The sequence below is a fragment of the Triticum dicoccoides genome, chromosome 1A (genome assembly GCF_002162155.2).
Source record: "Triticum dicoccoides isolate Atlit2015 ecotype Zavitan chromosome 1A, WEW_v2.0, whole genome shotgun sequence".
Lineage (NCBI taxonomy): Eukaryota > Viridiplantae > Streptophyta > Magnoliopsida > Poales > Poaceae > Triticum > Triticum dicoccoides.
The window spans coordinates 158,986,366-158,994,565 of record NC_041380.1 but is presented as its reverse complement, the minus strand read 5'-3'; positions in this window follow the sequence as shown (position 1 = coordinate 158,994,565).

Here is an 8,200-nt window from a genome sequence, read left to right as displayed (position 1 = left end):
GACGACGAGCGGGTGCGGCTCGGTGATGAGTGGAAGACGGAGAGGATAGGAGGACGAGGGGTCCGGTGGGTGGCGCCGGTGAACGGCGAGACGGCGGGGACGAGTCGGGGCATCGGCGTCGGGTGCCCCATTCCCGATCCAGATTCGGGGGAAGCAGAGGGGGAGTGGGATCGTGGGGGTGGGGAGTGAGGTGGGTCGTGGGTTAGGGTTTCCTCCCTCGTGGGGATATGGAGGGAGTGGGTCGGCCGGCTGGGCCAGTCGGCTGGGCCTTTGCCCAGTTGGACTGGCCAGCTGGGCCACAGATGGCCCAGTGGGGGGGCGCCTCTTTTTGTTTTTAGTTAGATTTGTCTTTTCCTTTTCTTTTCATTTTTCTGTTTTATTTCATTTTAATATATTTAGACATTTTCAAAAAGGGTGTTCGTTGTACTATAATCACCTAGGCATTTAACTGCACACTCCGAACATTTTAGTTTAATATTTTGAAAACTTTGTCGTTTGACATTAATTTGAATCTGAATTTGAAAAGGTTTCGAATCATTGCGAGGTTAGCAACAGTAAGAGTGGTGACGTGGCATCATTAACAGAGGTTACTGTAGCTTGATTATCCGGGCATCACAGAAGCTCAATCTCACATGTGAGCTAACACAATGCTAACCCTAATACGGAGCTAGGGGACGAGTATATATAGTCCAAGGGGTAAGTTGGGGATACATGGGGTGAAACCCCTTTCACTGCGCGCATGCAGGGCGGTAGTACCGGTCATGGGGGTGGTTGTATCGCTAGGAGCTCGGGTACTGGTTCTTGGAGGTGTTTCCGGATGTGCTTAGCGGTTGTACCAGTGCTTGGGGCATTTGTACCGGTCTGGTGGCTGTTACAGGGATAAACCGGTGCTGTACCGGCCTTGCACCGCTCGATCACAGAAGCTTGACTGGTAGTCGAGCGGTTGTACCGCCCGGGCGGTAGGTGGGCGGTACATGGGCGGTTGTACCGGTATTTCTGCGCTGGGAAGATTTTCTTCATGCCCTCGTTGTCCATCTTGCATCGTAACTTCTCCTTGGTAGCTTCCTTGGTACCTAAGCACACAAAGCATCTCCGTTTGAGGTAGTAGCCATGTCTCAAGTGGGTCAAAGGAGAGTTCAACATGGAGAGAGTTAACCTCGTTCGCGATAGCCCTTCCACGAGCTTGTGTCATCGGTCCACTTGGTGTCTTGGGAGACGAAGGTAGGTCCATGGGGATGATCATAGGATGCTCTGCATCATCTCCCCCCCCCCCCCGGGAAAGATCCAACCTTGGATCAAGAACTTCATCACCCTGGTAGGGAGAGAGATCTTTGACGTTGAATATGTCGCTCATGGAGTACTCGTCGCGTGGGATGTCGATCTTGTAGGTGTTGTTGTTGTAGCGTTCTAGCACCTTGAAGAGTCTGTCGGCTTGATGTAGAAGCTTGGACTTGCGTTCATTGGGGAAGCGGTCCTTACGAAGGTGTAGCCACACATGATCTCCGGTGTTGAATATCATGGGGCACTTCTTAGTGTTGATCATGGTCGCGAGGCGTTGTACTTGCCGCTCGATGGTGTGCCTTGTATCTTCATGCACTCGCGTCCATGTTGATGCGCTCTTGAAGTGGTAGAGGAAGAATTTCCAATGGGGACAACAGGTTGAAACCTTAGACGACCTTGAAAGGGGACTTGCCGGTAGTCGAATGTCGTGCGCGGTTGTATGCATAATCGGCGATGGGTAGGCACTCCTCCCACTCCTTGATGTTCCTCTTGATCAACACACGTAGTAGAGTGGAGAGCATTCGGTTCGTCACTTCCGTTTGGCCGTCGGTTTGTGGATGGTATGCCATGGAGAATAGTAGCTTGATGTCGAGCTTAGCGCATAAGGTCTTCCAAAAGTAACTCAAGAACTTGACGTCGCGGTCCGAGACAATCGTCTTTGGCACTCCATGTAGGCACAAGAATTCTCTACATAAAATATTGGCAACATGTGAAGCATCATCTATCTTGTTGCAAGGAATGAAATGAGCCATTTTAGAGAATCAATCCACAACAACAAACACGAAATCCTTTCCATTTCTAGTCCTAGGCAAACCAAGCACAAAATCCATGCTAATATCTTCCCATGGGTGGTATGGAATTGGAAGGGGTGTATATATACCATGAGATTGAGCTTTGGACTTAGCTTTGCGACATGTCGAACATCGGTTGGTGAAGCATGAGACGTCGTGAAACATCTTGGGCCAAAAATAGTTCTTGGAGAGCGTAGCAAATGTCTTGTCGCATCCAAAGTGTCCCATTAGTCCTCCTCCAAGAGATTCTTGCAAAAGTAACAAACGAAGAGAAGACTCAGGGATGCAAAGTTTGACAGCTCTCATAAGATAATCATCCTTGATGTAATAGCGTTCCCAAGATGTATGCGTCAAACATTTTGCATAAGGAATAGCAAAAGTAGGATCATGCACATACAAATCTTTTATGTGCTCAAAGCCAATGACATTCAATTCAAGTTTAGTAACAAGCATGCATTTGCGGGAAAGCGCATCCGCCACAACATTTTCCTTGCCTTTGATATACTTGATGACATAAGGAAATGACTCAGTGAATTCACTCCATTTAGCATGACGCTTGTTCAACTTAGTTTGACCTTTGAGATAATTAAGCGTTTCATGATCGGTGTGGATGACAAATTCATGAGGTAGAAGATAATGTTCCCACTCACGCAAAACTCGCACTAAAGCAGATAGCTCTTTGTCATAGATTGGATAATTGAGTTGCGCTCCGGAAAGTTTCTCACTAAAGTATGCTATGGGTTGCCTCTCTTGTGTTAACACACCTCCTATGCCATTACCACTAGCATCGCAATGAACTTCAAAAGGTTTGTCAAAGTTTGGTAATGCAAGCACGGGATCATGAGTAAGCAAATTCTTAAGCTCATTAAATGTGGTGTCTTGGGATGGTCCCCAAACAAAAGGTGCATTTTTCTTAATCAAAGGATGCAAAGGTGAAGCAATGGTGCTAAAATCCTTCACAAATCTATGATAGAAACCGGCTAGACCAAGAAAACTACGCACTTGTTGCAAGTTGGTTGGTTATGGGGCCAAGTTTTAATAGCATTGATCTTAGATTCATTAACATGAACACCCTTAGAAGACACAACGAAACCCAAGAAAACAAGCTTATCAACACCAAAAAGGCATTTTTCCATATTAGCATAAAGGCGCTCTTTTCTAAGAGTTTGCATCACGGTTATAAGATGGGTGACATGATCTTTGAGAGATTTGCTAAACACAAGAATATCGTCAAAATAGACCATAACAAATACACCAATATAGGGTCGAAGAACAAAGTGCATGACTCGCATGAAAGTACCGGGTGCTTCAAATGAACCCATTGGCATAACAAGCCATTCATATAAGCCAAATTTGGTCTTAAATGCGGTTTTCCATTCATCACCTTCTTGGATGCGTATTTGATAGTAGCCACTTTTAAGATCAATTTTAGAGAAAATGGTGGCTCCGCTAAGCTCATCTAGCATATCATCTAGGCGTGGAATAGGGTAACGATAATGCACGGTAATAGCATTGATAGGACGACAATCGGAACACATGCGATATGTACCATCTTTCTTGGGAACAAGGATTACCTGTACGGCACAAGGGCTCAAACTTTCTCATACATGGCCATTGTCGATGAGTTCTTGTACTTGCCGTTGGATCTCCTTTGTTTCCTCGGGGTTGACGCGGTAGGGAGCCTTGTTGGGAAGGGGTGCTCCGGGGATGAGGTCGATTCGGTGTCCGATGCCTCGTACTGGAGGTAGACCCAGAGGTAGCTCGTCGGGAAATACATCTTGGAATTCCTGCAATAGAGAAGATAACACTGAAGGTAGATTGTGAGAGGTGTTAGCTTTTGGTGCCTCGTCCTTGCACAAAATGACATAGTGCATGACACTTGATGGCTTCTCACACACTTCTCTTATCTCACTTTTGGTGGAAAATAGGACTAAGTTCTTCTTGCCTCTCATCGTGGAGGCACTCAATTTGGGCTTGTGGCGCTCACTCTCCTTTTGGTGGTTCGCTCTCTCACTATTCTCTCCATGATGGGTGGCTTGCTTGCTTGTCGGTGATCACTTGGCTTGGAGACATAGGTCATAGAACATACTCCTTTCCCTTCATCTTGAAGCTATAGTGATTGGTCTGTCCGTTGTGGATGACGCCTCGGTTAAATTTCCATGGTCGTCCAAGAAGTAGGTGGCAAACAAACATAGGAACAACATCACACTCCAAAGTGTCTTCGTAAGCTCCGATCTTGAAGGAAACTTGTACCATATGCTCGACTTGGATAGTGCTGGAGTCGCTTAGCCATTGAACTTTGTAGGGATGTGGGTGCTTCATCTTGACCAATTGGAGCTTGGAGCATAGTTCTTCACTCGCTAAGTTATGGCAACTCCCTCCATCGATGATGACCTTCACGGACCTTCCATTGATACCTACCTTGGTGTGGAAGATATGGCATCTTTGGTCTTCGTCTTGTTGATCTTGAAGCATCAAGACCTTGGAGACAACAAGAGCGGGGCTCGGATCTTCGTCACAAAAGACTTGATCATCTTCATCTTCGTTCACTTGCCGGTGCATGGCCACTTGCTCAAGGGCTTCCATTTCGCCTTCACTCATGGTGTCATATGTACCATCGTCGTTGAAGATCATGGTGCACTTGTTGGTACACTCGAAGGACTTGTGGCCTCGGCCGCCGCATGTAAAGCATTTGAAGGAACTTGTCTTGATGGTCTCATCGGTTGGGGTAGAGGATGATGAATCTCTTGGCTTGAAGTTGCTTGTAGTAGGAGGACGACTTGAATTTGTCAAAGTTTTCTTGTAACTTGACTTGTCGTTGTTTCTTGTAGAAGGCTTCGTTGAGGTAGAAGGTGTTGGAGTCATTGAAGCTTGGGTGTTGGAGAAGCCGTATCTCTTGGAAGAGTACTTGGCATACTTGAAGTCATCTTGCACTTGCCATTCCGCCTTGGTAGCTTGATGCACTAGCTCCATGAGATTGGAGTAAGGTTGGAAGTCGACGATCTTCTTGATAGGATGATTGAGTCCATTAAGAAACATGCCATAGTTTGCTCATCATCTTTCGTGACATTGGCTCTTATCATGGCAATCTCCATTTCTTTGTAGTATTCTTTAACGCTCTTGGTTCCTTCCTTAAGAAGTTGGAGTTTCTTGAAGAGGTCGCGGTTGTAGTATGTTGGCACAAAACATGATCTCATGACATCCTTCATTTGCGCCCAATTAGTGATGGGTGGTTCACCTCTTGCCTCACGGTGCTCAATGACTTGTTCCCACCAAATGAGGACGTAGTCATGGAACTCAAGGGATGCCATTGCGATCTTCTTCTCTTCCTCATAGTTGTGCAAGCGGAAGATTTTGTAAACCTTCAATGCCCATGAAAAGTACTCTCCGGGATCATTGCTTCCGGAAAACTTGGGCATGGTGAACTTTAGCTTGCCGTAGCGTTGCTCTTCATTGTGTTGGGGTAGGGGGTGATGACGTCCTTGACGAGGAGAATTGTATCCCTCAACTTGCTCTTATCGTGGAGGATTTCCATTGTCTTCTTGTTCTTGGTGAACTTGATGTTCTTGTCGAGCTTGGGGAGGAGCTTGAGGAACTTGACGATGCACTTGGGATTGATAAATCCTCTCTTTAACTTCATTGTGAAGTGCTTCTTGTTGCTCACGAGCTTGCCGGTTGTGCGTGGCTACGGCTCGACTTGAATCTCGGAGGGCACGTTGCGCCTCAAGTGCTTGATCTTCTCATCGTTGTTGTTGTTGACACTGTGCCTCGGCATCTTGTGCATCTTGGTGTTTTCGCGCTTGCTCTTCCTCTTCTTATTGATGTTGGCGTTGTCGTTCTTGTGCTTGCGTGAAAGTAGTTTGGTTTTGACGGTGTCGATGTTCTTGTGCGTGGACTTGCTCTTGAGAGTCGTAGTCATGTAGAGGATTGTGGTTTGCTTGAAGGTCTTGGCGCGCGGCTCGTCGAAGAGTGTTCGATGTTGGAGTACTTGAGCCGGAGATGGTGTCGTCGGAGTGTCAACTTGAGTGGCTCCGTCTTAAGTAGGACGAAGTGGTAGAAGAGCGGTTGGCCAACAAAGCACAAATCTCGTCCATTCTTGCGTCATTCTCTTGTTTGTGGTCATCGAGCTTGTTGTCGAAGTAGTCTCTTGTATGTTGCTCAGAGAGTCGCAAGTCGGTGGCGAGGTTGTTGATGTGTTCGTTCATTGCTTGTTGCTCTTGATGCAAAGCTCGTTGTACACCAAAGAGGTGGCTCTTTGTGACATAGCAGGACATGTCGTCATCTTGCCCGATGAAGAGTGGGTTGGTAGAAGTACTTGGCCTATCCATCATTTCAAGAAAATATGTGAGTGGGAGAAAGAGAAGAACTTATACCAAATGTATCTTGACCGATGTTGAAGATGGATCAATGATCACTCAAATGTGGAACAAGGAAATAGCACAATTGGTACCGATTCTTGTCAGTTTCTCACACCTACACAAGTAAAAGCTTATAGTGGAGCTCGGTTAGGATGGTGGCAAAAATTTTGATGCAATTGTTAGGGAGCCTCAATAATGTTGGAAAAGATCCACAATTTGCAAATGCAACAAGTAGACCAATAGCAAGATATGGTACACGGAAACTCACACACAGATAGATAAATGGGGTCGTGCAACCAAGGAATGAGCCAAAATGTGGAATCCACGAGAATGCTCTTGTTGCACAACACTAGAGAGACGCTAGCACGATTGCACCATAGGCGGATACAAAACTTGTGCACAACCTACTAAGCAAAAATGCAACGACTTCTATCCCAAGTATGCTATATGTATGGTATTTCGATGATATGATCCAAGATGATCTAGTATGACAATCTTAATGTAATATGATGCTATGGTTCTTGATTATAAGCTCTTTGCTTATCTTTCCTCTTTTGCTTAAAAGCTTGGATGGCTCTCTCTCTCTCTCTCTCTCTCTCTCTCTCTCTCTCTCTCTCTCTCTCTCTCTCTCTCTCTCTCTCTCTCTCTCTCTTTTGAGCTCTTTTCTCATGCAAAACTTCACGAACCAAGATAGCAATTTTTTATGCTTATGACAACCTTGTGACACAAGAGATGATACCAAGATATGGACCAAGATGATATGGTATGTATGCAATGGGAGCTATGATCACAAATGTGCACAAGTAACGTTGTCGGCAATACTCAAAGGCTAGTCTCGATAGGAAAGGTACGCAAAATGGTCTATGCGGTTATCAATGCAATGGCAAGAATATACAATGATGATATATCATGATACCAAGATGATATGGAGGTTACCGTTGAGGTTGGTTGTTTGTAAGCAAGAACGGATGATGGTGTCAAAATGGTGAAGTGGTCGTCGTTGATGACGAGTACGTGGCGAAGATGAGCGGCGGTAATGTCGATGTCAAACCGTTCCTAGTTAGCCGAAACACCCTAGGAAATGATGAACCACAACTCAAATTCTCAAAACCAAAGTCAAATGGTGGTAGTGGTGGTGGTGGTTGAAGAAGAAGCAACCGTCCCTAAGTAGCCGAAACACGTTAGGAGACTCAAATCACAACTCAAGCAACCAGAAATGCTATGGGAATCGATAATGGGTTAAGTTGCGGAAGTCGAAATGTGGTATAGCGTATGATGGTGGTGGCCATAGGTAAAGATGCCAAAATTACGAAAATTTGATGGAGTCAAATGGTGTTGGAACCTAACTAGATGGATGGGGAATGTCAATAGCTACTCAGCGAGCTAAAGAACGTCAAAATCCGAGTCCGGATGAATTAGTTATGGTCAAAACTGTCAATCAGCCGAGGCTGAAACTGGGATGGGCGGTTGTACGTCTTGCGCAGGCGGTTGTACCGCTCCCGGAGCGTCCTGGAGTTCCAGTTTTGGGCTGGCAGAAGTATCAGGTGTTGGGGGTAGCGGTTGTACCACATTTGTCGGGAAAATGTTCTCAGATCTGGATCGGGGATGAACTTGGGGCGAAAATGGATGATTTCGGGAACAAAATTGCGAAGATTTCAAGGATGGAAGGTGGGGAAACTTGTTGGAAAGCTAGATCTACCTGCTACACACGAAATCCATGGATCAAATCCAACAAAACTTCATCACACCAACAAATCACAAAAAAAATTG